At 39.1% G+C, this 15,519-nt stretch overlaps 1 protein-coding gene across 7 annotated transcripts in view; it reads left to right on the forward strand.

The window, feature by feature from the left end:
* The window catches only part of LOC125461299 (extracellular sulfatase Sulf-2-like), a 299,570-nt gene that overhangs the window by 71,329 nt on the left and 212,722 nt on the right, over positions 1-15,519 (forward strand). Inside the window, exon 1 of one of the 7 annotated variants that reach the window (XM_048549893.2) lies at positions 12,113-12,188. The exons of the other annotated variants lie outside the window; for them this stretch is intronic. The gene's annotated coding sequence lies outside the window, so the exon portion shown is untranslated. Of the gene's footprint in view, positions 1-12,112; positions 12,189-15,519 lie in introns of those variants that run through there. 7 annotated transcript variants of the gene reach the window in all.

Genomic DNA, 15,519 nt, shown 5'->3' on the forward strand with positions numbered 1-15,519 from the left:
AAATTATTGGTGGGTAGCCTTGCCTTGGCTAATTCCTTGTATTTAATGAATTATAAATTTGATGCCGATTTTTCTCATGGACTGCTTTGGTTAATTTTTTGTTTACTATTTCCAAAGTCTCACTTTCAAAGTGAGTGCCCAGAGAAACCCACCTTACTGCACAACAGTACTCCTATAATCCCATCAGTTTGTGGGTTTTTACTACTATTCATTATAATTAAAGACCTTGTTCTTTGCAAACCATGAGGAATTTATAAATAAATGTGTACCTTTTTAGAATGCTTCACTGGCATGTAGCTGCAAGTTTTCTGTCACTCAGTATCATCAAAAACAAGTCAACTCATCAAAGCTGCCTATTCAGACAGATGTAAAAACCTGTACATCATTATTCTATTTGGAAACTACGAATTATCCTGAGAAAGACTGGGGGGAAAAAAAGGGAAATAAAAAAACCTATGGCCAAGGCAAGAAACACTCTGGAGAATTTACCTTCAACTCCCTCAGGCAAGCGAGCAAGGCAAATCTTCCCATGAGCTTGCTACTGATATAAGTAGAACAAGCCCAGAGAGATTCATTGATGTGCTACTCAAATGAGTGGAAAGTGCATCCTTTAACATTTCAAGATCCTCGTGAAAAATCTAAGTTATTTGTGTGAAATTAAATTCAATGTCTTTCTGTAACGATCCAGTTAAAAAATTTGATATTTTCGATTTGAAATTGTATTAACAGATTAATGGCTATTTCATCCTGGATCCAAAATTTTGCCTTGTGAATTGAATTGAATAGGCTTTCTTGTCACCTGTACTGAAATGAGAACAGTGAAAAGTTTGTAAGTCACCACTTACAGCGCTGTCTTAAGCGTACTCAGGTAAGGCCCTTCATTACAGAATAGAGAAATGAAGATGTTACGTTTACAGCTATAAGCGGTATATCCATAGATCATAAAAACCAGAAGCAAAGTTAAAAAGACCAGCAGCACAGTCTCTCTCCTGAAGCAGACCACTGCAGGGCATTTCGAGGTGGTCTGACTGCTGGCTGCCTCCGCTCTGCTCCAGGCCTCCTGGTCACCAATGTCCCTGCTTCAGGCTGTCAGCATCTATTGTCTCTCTAATCGTTCTGAATCCCAGATTTGGAAAACCATTTCTAATGTGACACTCATAAATATTACTAGAGTTGTTTGGCACACAACTAGTTTTGTTATGTAGCTTTACCAGATTGACACTTTTAGGCATTCCTGGTGCTGCTACTGATATTCTCTCCTGTATTATTACGATTAGAACTGGGGTTGATCCCCTGGTTTGATGATGGTAGAGTGAAAGATATGCCAGGCCATGAAGTTACAGATTGTATTGGAGAATCATTGTACTGTTGCTAATAACCCACACAGCCTCTTGGGCGCCCAGCTTGAGTAACTAGATTTGGACGCTGTAATAGTCAATACACAGCATGATTGTCGGTATTCTCAGTATGAGCATGGGACTTTGTCTCCGCATGGACTATGCACTGCTCACTCTTACAGATGCTGTCAAGGACAGGTACATCTGTGTTAGGCAGTTTTTAAGGGCGAGGTCAAGTACATTTTTCTCTTGGTTCCTGCAGCATCTGTTGCTGACTTAATCGAGCAGCAATCTCCTTTGACTTGACCAACTTAATCAATAGTGCTGATCTACTGGTATTTAGTGAGGCTTCATCTGGAGTAGTGTGTCCAGTTCTGGTTGCCCTGTTATAAGAAGTATATTATTCAGCTAGAGAGAGTTCAAAGGAGATTTAGCAGGGTGTTGACAGGAATGGAAGGCTTGAGTTATAACTAGAGACTGGATAGACTGGGACTTTTTTTTAAAATGGAGCATAGGAGGTTGAGGGGTGACCTTTTAGAGGTTTATAAAATCAGAAGGGGAATAGATAAAGTGAATGACAAGTGTCTTTCCTGAGAGTGGGGTTTCAAGACTAGGGGCATAGTTTTAACGTGAGGGGAGAAAGATTTTTAAAAAAAAAGGATGAGGGGTGGTTTGTATGCGGAATGAACTTTCGGAGAAAGTGATGCATGTGTTTTAAGGTTATAATGTTTAGAAGACATTTGAATTGGTACCTGAATAAGAGATGTTTAGAGGGATGTTGGCCAAATGCAGGCAGGTGAGACCAATTTAGTTTGCAATTATGGTCAGCGTGGACCGGTTGGATGGAAGGGTCTGTTTCCATGCTGTTATGACTCTGACAATGATTCTGGTGGATTGAGGCTGGCCAAGTAAATTTCCTGTAGGATCCTCTGAATCACAAGAGGAGAGCAACTGTAATTACATGAACATAAACCAGGGTGAAATACATCACGGATGAAAGGAGGCCATCTCAATTTACTTGAAACAACATGAGACTAAAATTTCTATCATTTCTTTCACATTGCTCTCCGCATTGCAGTTAAGAATTAGTAAGAGGTTAAATTCCAAATTAATTTAACTTTTTAATACTTTTTTAACAATTTTCATTTGAACATCCTACCTTGAAACTTGGTGTGACCTGAAAATGTTTGTGGGGATCACAATTCATGACTAAATTCTGCCTTTTGCTTCAATGCAAGCAGCACACAGAGAAAGTTGTTGTTGCTTTACCTTTATTCATTCATGGGATGAGGGGGTGGCTGACTAGGCAGCATTTATTCCCCATCCTTAATTTTCCAGATGGCAGTAAGAGTCAACCACATTGCTGTGGGTCTGGAGTCAGACACATGGGCCAGACCAGGTAAGGATGGCAGTTTCCTTCCCTACTGCCAGAGGACTGTGGATTGCCCTCACTGAATTCAATGTGTTGGAGTGACACAATGTGAAAATCGGCATGCCTCAGCAACGCTACAGAAAGCAAGGCCTTCCAGGTGCCCTCAGCATTATGGAAATTGAACCCATATTGGTGTAATTGTACATCACAAACCCACCATCCAACCAAGTGAGAACATTTACCCGCAGTGTGCTGCCTGTCCGTTTACCTCAGTGTTGGGTATGGTGTTGAGTGGCTGCACCTGCCTTGAGTAAGGGATGCAAATTTGAGCGAATAGCATGAGTTCAAGCTAGAGCTTCACTGAAGTTGGCTGTAGATAACACCATGTGGAGCTGGAGGAACATAGCAGGCCGAGGAGCAAGAAAATTGATGTTTTGGGTCTGGACCCTTCTTAATTTCTTGCTCTCTGCTGCCTGGCCTGCTGTGTTCTTCCAGCTCCACACAGTGTTATTTCAGACTCCAGCATTGGCAGTCCTTACTATCTTTGAAGTTAGCTTGCATCTTTTAAAAGGGAGATGTGTTTTGACTGGAGAGGACTTTGGAAATGAGTCTGACATGGGAAAGGCACAAGACAAAGTACTCCATTGTGAACCTGGAGTCCTCAGTGAAGGAGTTTGATGGCAGTTGGAACGAGGTTCTGTAGCCATTGTAAAGGTAGTAGAAGCAGATAGTCATCACAATTAATTCCACCAATGTAGCACAAGGAGCTGGATGCAGTGCCACAAGAGCTCATAACATTGTATGAGTAGCTAATGAATGTGTTTCTCCATCAAAAGCACTTGTGTTAGTTGCATGCTGTTCAAAGTACTGCACCCATTATCACTAGCCTTGCCAGAAACACAGTCATCGTATGTAATATTCAAATCCTCCTCTCATCCTCGTGCATTTACTGCTGTTACAGTCTATGCAGCCACATCTCAGTTGGCGCACATTATCAGACATTTAAATATCTCTCAAATTTAGTGCATTGCCTCCGGAAGCACTTCACTGTCTTCTGCAAAGTAAGGTAGTGTACAGCCACAGGTTGGGAACGTGCATGGCCACAAGCCCTCACCTTATTGGAGGAGAGAGAAAACATGATATGAATAACATGCTAGTGGCAACTTTGAAAGTATCAAAAATGGTGGTATGCTTATAACTAATTTCTCTCCTCTCATTTATTTTCCACCACATTCCTGATATGCAACTAATATTTGATTGGGACAACACATCCGTCCTAGGACAAACCAACAGAGACACGCATGAGAATTCCTAGAAGCATGGCATTCCAACCGGAACTCCATCAACAAACACATTGATATGGAGCCCATCTACCACCCTCAGAAAAAGAACAGGAAATGACATCACCAACCCAAGGAAACCTAAACAGATAAATAGGAAGTGGGACATAACACCAGTGCTTCATCTGAGGCTCATTGATGATGTTACCTAGAATGGTGACGAAACGTCTGAAAACGAACCTTCCAGCTCAGCGAGCAAACTTACATCCAGAACCTCAACCTGAGCTACAAATCTTCTCAAAACTTGCTAACATCCAGAACATCCATGCACTTCCTGTTTTCTTCCTGCACTTGCCAAAATGCTATCCTTGTGCTTTTCAACTTTCAGATACCCAAGAATTGCAGGCTGCTCAGGCAAAGTTGCAGGAATAAGAAGTGGACGAGGCAGAATAGATCTTTGAAGAAACATAGACACTCCCTGGCTGTCTCACAGCCAATGTCACAAACACTGACACTGCACAACTGAAACAATCGCTTTATGGCAGGATTGGCATGTGATGAGTGGTTTGCAGCCAAGTTAGAGAGTGGGTAGGTGGAGGTGCTGACTCACCAGATGGCAAGATCACACATGCGTTCTGATCTTGATGACTTGGATATGAACTTTAACTGAGCTGTACACAGAAAAAGGGCAATAGTTATTAAAGCAACTGTTTGGTGCATTATAAAGCCAGCCAGAAAATTGGGGTCACTGTTAGACTGCAGAGAGCCCAGCAACAATGTTGTCCAAGACTTTCCATAAAATTTGAAACCCATCATTTCCAGAATTGAGTTGGTAACCAATTCAAACAGTTCAATTGTGAATGGACCATGATGTCAATTCTGATAGGCCATTGCTTCCATTACATCACAAGCAAAAACCACCCAACGTTAGATTCCTGTGGTTGAAACTTGACTCAGATCAGGAAAACTCAGCCTACTGCTATACATTCTCACTCTGCTCCCATTAACTGTAGCTGCAGGAATTGATGTTCAAAAGAGCTTGCAGGATCTCCCAACAAATTGTCCTTCAACATATTGAAGGTTACTGAGGAGGCAGCCTAGAGAAGTCCCAGTGACTCGATGGAGCTTGAACCTGTTGTCTTCTCTCAGGAGAACAGCACTTAGCTTCACAACACTGTTGTGCCAGTGCCCTTGCTGTTGTCTGCTACTGAGCCAGTCTGGATTGCCATTATCCAGTTTGAGATCATTCGGTTGAAACTGGAACTTGTACAGCCAGAAGCGCTTCAGAGAGTTCTGCAGTGTCGTTTATCCCCTCAATAACTGAATGTCAGTATCTGCTTACTGGCCACGTTACAAACTCGGGAATTGAAGCGGTACTCTCAGTAACAAATGCAGAATGACAATGAGTTGACCTTTTTGTATGCAATACAGCTAGATTTAATCTATAAATTTGGTTTGAAATGTTTACTTTGAGATAGCTTTCATTTCAGTGGAATAGTCAAATGTACAGTCCCGCAAAGGGGTTTGGGAACTGGGCTGACTGATAGCTCCATTGGATGAGCTGATTTATACACAGCCTGGCTAGTTATTTCCTCCCTCCGTCTCTCTCCCATATATGTTATATGTTACATAATACATAGTGCAAGGTAGAGTTGGCCATTTTGATTTTGAGTGTTTAGGTTAGGAAAAGGCATTTGGGGTGACCAGCGTTGAGTAAATCAGCATTATTTGCTGCCTGGGGTTGCTAAATTTTGCTCCTTATACTCTTAATGCCGACACAAATGACCTATCCACAGTGACAGCTGTCATGACTGACACCAAAGGTATGCATGCGTGACATAGATGTCAGTTTTGTCCCAAAACCGTGCCTGTACTGGTGAAAATAAATATAGGAGCTATGTGACTGAATTTTGTGACACCTTTACTTGTTTTTAGTGTAAACCGCACAAGTGGCTGCCATTTTAGTGATTCAGAATGTGATCTTACACCTGTTTACTTAATGTTTTGAACGCACTGAATGCAGCTGTGCTTGGAGTGAATGGCTCATTAGCTCACAGTTTTGTGCCTTTGGGATTATTCAATATTGCACACCACAGGTGGTTTGCGGTAGAGATGTTTCTTTTTGACTTCGTAACTGGAATAGAATGTGGCTTCATTGATTCTAAAAATACATGGCTTATTATTTTGGCACGGAATATTTTCCTCTTTCCCATTCAATATGTCAGCCCTGTATTTTCAAGACACTGGAATATTTGACATAGCAACAATCAAGTATGATTTGTGTAGAGACTGAATATATTTTTGCTTTCCATTTCCTTTATTTTTAACGAGACTACTTTTGAAACAATTCATTTTTGACAACTTACATTTTTTGGTTTTTAAAAATGAGTATTGATATTCAGCTGTTCATACTATTAATATGTATTTCAGTACTTGAATTGTTATTGATTTTAGACAATTTTTTAAATACATATCTATATCCTATTGAGGGTTTTTGGTACTCTGGACATAATATTTGCTGTGTGTAACGCCTGTGAATGCTAGATGAGGACAGGGTTTAAAATGGTTATGATTCCCCTGGAGATATAATAACCGCCCCCTTGGGTGAGGTTTCAGAAGGTAACACAGCTCCATGGAATTGTACCAATAAATTACACAGCAATATGTAGAGGTTACAATCCCAAAAAAAAAACAATGACTGCAACCAGTCAATGCTGGTACTTATCTTCAGCGTAGGCAAATAATTGCAATAAGAAATAAAGACTTGTACATGTGTGAGCCTTGCATGGCGTCCCAAACAAATTTTAAGTGTAATTGTTGTCATTTGCAAGCCAAATTGCACACAGCAAGCTCCTTTTAAAGATACTGCCCAGATGATGTTGTTTGTTCCAAAATGATTGCTGAGGGACAGTAATTGACTGGGGTACTAGGATTACTTCTTCCCGCATTAAAGAAAAAATAGCATTTTGAAGAGGAGTTCTGCTACAACTCAATAGTCGCGTTCCTGTGCAACATTGCGTTTTAGAAAAATTGCACTAAAGAAATAAGGGGGCCTGTGGGAGAAACGGGTTTGGGGCCAACCACCAAAAATAACGCTCAAAATCACTCAAAAAAAAAAAAAAAATCTAACACAGCATAACACAGTTTGAATAATTGCTTAATTCATATCTAATAATGAAATGAAAGTAAATTTAACAATTTATCTTGAAAAATGCCAAGATGACTTGATTGGGGAGAAGGTTTTGTGGTTGCTCTGTTGCTCATGCAGGAGCTGAGAGTTGTCATCACCTTCAGGTGCAGTTGTAATTGCAGAGTTAGGGTGAAAAATAGTTATTCCAGAGTGGATGGCTGTGGTTCATTTGTCTTCTGACATTTTCTTGGGGATTGGCTTAAAAAAGGCATTCAGTTTTTGCTGCTTTTGTTCTTTCGTGAAGAAGCTGTTCATAGGGTGCCAAATAAATCTTACTCCATGAACTGTTACCCTGTTGTATTCTACATTGTGATCATTGTCCTCCAAGAGCTCCAGCTCCTACTCAATTTTCCCTTGGGGTAGCAGACAAAACAGGAAGTGGAAAGCCCTCGTGGTGCTGCATCGTGGACTTCATCTTCATCTCCAGCTTCCACCCCCACCCCCTCACATGCACACCTGCACCCGCACCCCAGCAACAAGTTGCTGTAGAGAGGTCTTCACCATGGGACTCAAGTAGCTCTTCAACATTCTCACTGTCCACTACTTCAAACCCAATTTGCTCTGTGAGATTAACACATTGTTCTTTGATTCTTGGGTGCTCCTCTGACAGATCAAATGTTTTAAAACCATGAAAAAAATCTGGGAGAGGCTTCCACCAAATTGCATGCAAGCAGTCCTTCGTGACATCATCCCAACCCTCCACGATCATGTCAATTGCATTCTTGATTTTAAAGCTCTTCCAAATTGAAGAACACATTCCTTATCCCCCTCAGTGGCTGCAATCACCCTCTTATATGCATGCCTTAAATAATAAGCTCTAAAAGCTACTACTGCACCCTGTCAGTTGTTTGAAGGAGAGAGGTTGGAATCAATGGATATAACCAACACAAGCTCGCAATTCAGAAATAGAATTCCCGATTCATCAGTTGCATTATGACCAATTTGTGTTGCTGGAAAATGTGTTGTAGCAGAATCCCCTGTATTTCACCCACCTGAGGGAGCAGAGAGGACCTTTTGATTTATCATCTCATGTTGACAACTGTAATTTGAGTGAGTTCCTAGAAGTTTCATCATGAGACTAGCCCTCACACTCCGGCTAATATTTTGCTGGCACATCTGTCCTTGTGGTACACTATCTTCCTACATCAGTTGGAAAGCAAAAATGCTCTTGCCTAACTGAATGATGTTCGACTGTTTGCCAAATAGCCATTTTTCTATTTATTTTATATCTGGGTATAGAGAAATGAGAGAAACTACTTTATGACCTAGTTGTGGCAATTTTAAAATATCCACTTTGAGTCTTGTGTAGAGTAATTATAGATTATGTTCAAGTGCATGCTGTATACAAGCTCCACCTGTTTTTTTGGGGTTGCTTCTCCAATAACAAATGTTTCAGTTTCTAATTCTCAATTTGATGCAGCCCCACCCCCTCTTATCTCAAGCTCAGCCTTGGGTCTACTGGTTTCTATAGCAACTCAAGCTGCAGTTTTCTGTTCTCCACAGTCTGAGTAGCAATGCATAATTGTTACAACTTTCATTCTTAGCCAGATTCCCACAGGATTGGAGACTTATGCCATCATTCCTACAGTATTATCTGATCATGCTTTCAGTGCTCATAGCTGCATTTGTCTATTCTAAGCTATGAGTCTGTATTTAACAATCCTAATAAATTGTCTCACTTCAGTCCCTTTTGGGGATTTTGTGATTTTCTTCCAGGATTGCATATAACAGTGTCTTGGAGAATGAGCTTCAACTCCTGAGGGCTCCAGGCAAATCCTAGAGGACTGTTGACCTATTAACATTTCATCTTAAAGATGGTATCTCCAACAGCGCAAAGCTGTTGACACCGCACTAAAGTGTCGGCCAAAGTTTTAGCGCTGTATCGTTTTTACAACTACCATGTTCAAAGGTGACTGCTACTAACTAAACAATGACTGACTTAATGCTTTTTCCTCTTTCCATATACTTTTAACCCCATTTGTGGTATCCACTTATTCCATCCAATCTTATCTTGAATTGTAATATTTCTGACTCCACCTGACTGTGAATTCCAAAGACACTCAACTGTGTTTGAAGATGTGTAACAGTTCTTGCAGTTTGTCTTGTATTTGGTCCATGTGAACTCATCCAGATTTCAGGAAAAATAAGTCTACTTCTGTATACCTTGCCTCAGCATATATAATTTTAAACAATACTATCCTATTTCTCCATAAACTCTTTTTAATGAAAAAAGATCAAGTTCCTTATTTCCTCACACTGGGCAGTGTTCCAATAAGTTTCTCCATTTAAACCTTTTTTATTTCAAACCCTCAGTGTGACTTTCTTACACTATATTGTACATGGTATCCTTACTGAATTGTTAAAGTTTTATTTTGGGTCATTGCTTGTTATCTTTTGACTTTATTTCTGTTTCGTTACAAAACTCAAAATCATGATTTTATTTGACATTTTTACCCACCTGATTCACTGTTCCCTTTTTTTTGCACTGTGGCCCTGTACCGTCCAATTCCTGTCCTCTTTCACGTCACTAAAGTTAAAATGCAGCTTGTGTTTGAGCACATTTACAAACAATAAATATCTCTATACTTCAAGTTATCACAGATGGGCCAAAACAAAACTGGTACTGAGCTATATACGGATCTATTGAGAAAGCTGACTTAACATGACCCAGCAATAAAAGTAGGCTTCAGTGGGCGTCTGAGAAGGTGATACTGAACAATTTAGGAAGGGAATTCCAGAATGTGGAGTCTACACAGATGAAGGCATCGTCACCAATGATGGAAGGAAGTGGAGGATGGGCAAGACAACAGTGTTGGAATAATGCAGAATTCCTAGAAAGTTGAAGAATTAGAAGAAGGTGCATGCCTGGGGAGCAACACAGCCATTGAGTGATTTGTACGCTGGGAGTTGAAAACTGCAGGAGTTTCCAGAGTTGAAGCCAATGTAGGTCAGGGAGCTTTGGAATGGTAAGTGAATGGTACTGGTGAGGGTTAAAATATGGACAGCAGATTAAGTTGCACAATGTTTATCGAGGGGAAAATTTTAATATCTGATAAGATATTGCCAAAGTACCTGAGGTTGAATGGAGTTAGGGAACTGGTGATGATTTCCAGAATGAAAAATGTCAGATTTGTGAAAGACCTATATCATGGTTTTGATTCATCTTGTATACCTCAAAATGAAGCTCCAGTACATGCATGCACATGGGACAAGTGATCGGGAGTGTTGGACTTTTATGATATGTAGGTTTAAAATAAAACTGACTGGTAAGGTATATGCCTGAAGATACAGTGCCGGTGAGGTCTTAATCATTAATATATTGTTGCTTAATAAGCTTATAGAAAGTAATGGAACCAAGGAGGATAGATCGATAGATCATGACTGACCTGTATCTTGACTGTAATTGATTAGGAGAATCTAGTGAGGGGTGCACGGGACCTATATTTTTCCAATAGGTTTTTTATTCCAAGTAATTTGGATATATTGTTTTAGTCTTAAAGAATTCCTCAAATATTTGAGTTTACATTTTTCATGGTGACTGTGGGAGTAATAAAGTTAGTTCTGAAGTTGGCTTTCTGGCATCCAGTCTAGAAGGAACGACTACAGTCCAAAGGAGACATTTAGGGTGCAGGCTACCGGCAAGTAAAAACTTAGCATGTCAACATGATTGAAAATATTCTATAGAAGCTGAATAACACAGATTCCAGTGACCTTTAAAGTATCATAGATGCGTAGAGGTTAACAGCATGGAAATGGGCCTTTTGGTCTGATTTTTTGTCAATGCTGCCCACTTTTTTTTCACAATTCATTTTACTCCCATCTGCCTGTTTTTGGGCCATATCTCTCCATACCTAATCCATCCATGTACAAAATTGTACTCTCCTTCACCACTACCTCTGGCAGCCTATTCCACTGTCTGTGTTGGAGGAAAAAAATTGCCCATGTCCCACTTATATCTCTCCCTTCTCACCTTTAAACCCAAGCTCTCTAGTTTTGGACTTAGTTACTATGGAGGAAAGCTGTTGGTTATCCACCTTATCAAAGCTTCTCATGACTTTATAGACCTCTATAATGTCACTCCTGTAGTCTCCTATGCTCTGGGAAGAAAGGTCCCGGCCTATCTAGCCTCTCTTTGTAAGTCGAATCTTCCAGTTTTATAACGTGGACATCTAACAGCCTTTTTAAAGCCAAGCTTAAAAGACTGAAATGTTGCTGAAATCTGACTTTTGAATCAAAGTAAATACCATTTTTGGCAATTAGTAGCATGAGGTAATTCTTTGTTACTCTGTTTTGTTACACATCACGTTTTCAACTTATGAAAAATAAGTTGTAAACAGAATATATTCAAAAAATGATACACAAGGAGCTGCTTAATACTACAGGACTTTGAGAATATGAAAGGTGCTATATAAAAAGCTGGTTACTTCAATACAAGAATGAGATTGAACACGGCAGGTGCTGAGGAAAGTAAGATTATCAACATCACAATAGCAAAGTATTAGAATTAGATATGATCTGAAATAACAACAAATGTAGCATGGAGATGATAACTAGTAAGTTATTTGTAAATAATTTCATCCAGATCCGGGAGTTCAATTCTATGGGCATCTGATTTGTATTTAATCTTCTTAATGCTCAAAGTATCTTGTATTTCAGAATCCATGTAAGAGCATAGCTGTGCATGTGTGTACTTTGTTTGTATGCATTTCCATTTTACAGTTGCATTTCAGGATTGTAGTTTCATATATTCTTAACTTCTATGACTTAAATTTTCCAGAAAATATTCAAAAAAAATCTTTTGTATGTGAATAAGTTGACTTTGTTCAGTGGGCTTAAAGTGTATTTTCCTTCATAGCCCAAAAAAAGTTTTGAACTTGTTCTTGTCCCTAGATGCTGTCTGACTGTGGCAATTTGTCCTATAGTTGGTCACCATTGTTGCCCTTCCATTTAAGAGACGGTTGGAACTTTGGTCTCATATTTCAGCTGAAAATTAAGCTGCATCCATAGAGGTAATTAATCACTTATTCAGACCAACCTTTGTATAACCCTGGGATAAGACCAATACTAAATGATTTTTACTGTGCTCTCCTTTCAGAGAGGTATATTTTTAAAGGCACACAAATTGACTGCATGGAAAAACGTATTTGTTGAAATACAGAACGCTCTTGTAGTTGAAGAAGTGAACTTTTCTGAAAATCTGTATTCTTTATTCAACATTCATAGATCAGTCAAGAAATCTGCATAAATTATTTGCATAAATTTTCTATTCTGGATATTTCATAACTATAACTGCTTTAGTGTTCTTGTGGAATTTTGTTTCCTGTATCCCTGAATTCAAATAAAATGTTTCTAAATTGAGCAGAAACATCATGATCATGACCTCAAGTTCCAACTGATCCAAAAGACAGTTTAATGAATCCTATTTTCATTCCCAAATTAATTTATACTCCTTGATAAAGTGTTCCATTGTCTGTAGATAGTAAGTACTGCTAGTGCTGTAGTCAGAGATAACTGTGGAGCTGAAGAAGCACAGCGGACCAGGCAACATCAGAGGAGCAGGAAAGTTGATGTTTCAGGTTGGGACCTGAACCGAAATGTCAACTTTCCTGCTCCTCTGCTGCCTGGCCCTCCATTGTCTATAGATTCTTTTTTAAATATCATAATGGCATATTTTAATTTAAGAATAAGAATAATTTAAAATATACCCTCCCACAGAAGAATGTTTCAGGACAAAGCATGGACAAATATAAGAGCTGCAAAATGCTGCTTGCTAACATATATTATGGAGTTTTGGCTGTCGTCTTCAGGTGGTAAATTTTTCTTAAAAATGTAATCATTTTTTCTTTACCCCTCACCCCTCACCCCTCCCCCTCCTAATTTTTTTAAAATTAATTTTTCTGTAAAATCTATCAACATTGTCTGACACTTAATCTGCTTTTAGAAAAAGGAGGTCTGAAGCATAAAATAAATATTTTTCAGTCTGCTAACAACCAGGGTTCAGTCCTAGCGCTCATATCATGCAGTCAAAGCGTTTTGGTTCCAAGTCCAACACCATGGATCAATATAAAATTCAGGCTGATGCTCTTGTGCACTAATAAGGGATGACATCTCATAATAAAAAGTTACGTGTTACGAAGTGCCAACTTTAATATTGTTTGTGGGGTTATAACTGACAGTACAGTGAAAGTACAGTTAATTCTTAACACATTGGGAGATTGACGATGAGCTGCTATTTTTAGTGAGGTTAATGGCTGAGATGCACAATTTACAGATTTCTTCCTTGTCACCTTGCATTATTTGAGAATTAATAACAGAATGCATATTAAACTTGTAGTTATTTTGAGAGCAATATTGGCCCGACTCATTGCCTTTACGCTGTCCAATATAAGAATTTCCATTCTGTAAACCAATATGTTTTTCTGAATGTCTGTCTCTTAGCTTTGAAAGTTAAGACAATTAGTAGTTATCAAGAGGGAGACACTCTTATTTCTTTTGATATTATTTAAAGGGCAGTATTAATGCAAATGGTCTTCTTTAAGATAAAAATCATCTTGGGTCTTTATTATGTCACCAAAGCTGGTTGGTGACTTGTTTAGTTTTGGCTTGCAACAAAGCAGTTATATTTTTTCATATGAACATGTAACCCAAAAGAGAAAAGACCAAGAGCTCAATTTCATAATGAGATGTCAGTTCCTTTTTATATTCATGTTTTCAATTGAACAATTGGGTCATCAAATTAAATTGTACGGTGTCAAGTTCCCCAACATTTTCAAAGTCTAAGGGGTATAATTGCCTGTTGGTAATGGCCAAAAATAATGTCACTAGCAACAGCTTAATTCTTCTCTTTTGTTTTTGAGTCCTCTCCAAGAAACAAATATCAACAGTAAGAAGCTAACACATGATGATTTATTTCTTATAAATTATAGTAACCAATGTGTACAAGGAAATGATTTTCTCACACCCGTAGCTATGTGGCTAATGCTTGTCATCTTGTCAACCTTTGTATACAGCAGCTGAAATACGGCTTCTTGAGGAAGTGTAACTTGCTGGGTTGAGATTTCATTGAACTTAAGGATTTTTGAGTCATTTGGTTTATTCGCCACCTTCCAAAGCCACAATTCCTAGCTCCAAGAGGGACCAGGGTAGAAGATACATGGAAAGACCACCACCTCCAGGTTCCCCTCCAAATCATGCACCGTCTTGGTTTGGAGCTAAATTGCTGTTTCTTCACTGTTACTGGGTCAAAATCCTGGAACTCTCACTCACTGTACTGTTTTTAGGAGATCTGCCAGCTGCAGTACGGAGCCATAGACCCCTACAGCTGATCAAGATACGACAGCAATTTCTAATAACATTCCTCACTGTCTACGATACCGCCTATTTTAGTGGCATGCACAAATTTACTAATCATCCAAATCTTGGACCCTTACGCACAGCACTAGTCACAGGCCTCTAGCCAGATAAGCATTCTTCCACTGTAGCTCTCTGCTTCCTACCATCAAGCAGTTCAAAAAGACTGCTCACTACCACCTTCTCAAAGGCAGTCAGGGTTTATCGGTTTTAGTTTGTGATCACAGTTATTCAAATATAGTCAGTTGAATATATGGAAGGAATTTTCAGATATTTAATTGAGTTTAAGAAGTAGTAGTTTAGATACGTTACATTAATTAATGAAAAAAGGAAATGAAATGTGCTCAATTGTCATCGCTCATTTACTGATCTTGAAGACATTCTGTAGAATAGAGAAGCAGGAGCAATGGTTTTGGAGTGGTGCACTGAATGTCCCTGATGGCTCGCAGTTTTTGGTAGCATTCAATGGCAACCATTTTTTATTTGTCCTGAGAGATGATGCAGGGGAGCTCCTAACCTCAATCTCGCTCTTGCTGTCTCTTACACTATCTCTGTCTTTTACACTCTGCCACACTCCTCCTCCCTTATTAATCACCTTAATTTGGAAGCTAGCAGGTTGTCCTATTAATCACTTGTCTGAATCCTTTCTCCGTGAGACATTCTGTCATGTCAGTGATTCAACCCTTTTGTTTTCATATGTTAGAAATTTAGAAAGTTAGACACTGCAGTAGTTAAATTAAATCTCGCAACACAGTAAACATCGGGAATATTCAGTATTTAAAGACAGTCCAATATCCAGTTGGATGAGCAATAAATGCTTAGCTACTTTATGCCCACATCCTTTGATTGAATAAACAAAACATTTGGAGAATGAGCAACATTCTTCCCTCTAATGCCTATTATGAATGTTAGAATCTCATTATAATCAACACCTAGCATTTATAAGCAATGAAAATTGATTGCTCACTCTCATTGTGACATATCTATGAA

Source organism: Stegostoma tigrinum, chromosome 19 (genome assembly GCF_030684315.1).
Source record: "Stegostoma tigrinum isolate sSteTig4 chromosome 19, sSteTig4.hap1, whole genome shotgun sequence".
In the NCBI taxonomy this organism is placed as follows: Eukaryota; Metazoa; Chordata; class Chondrichthyes; order Orectolobiformes; family Stegostomatidae; genus Stegostoma; species Stegostoma tigrinum.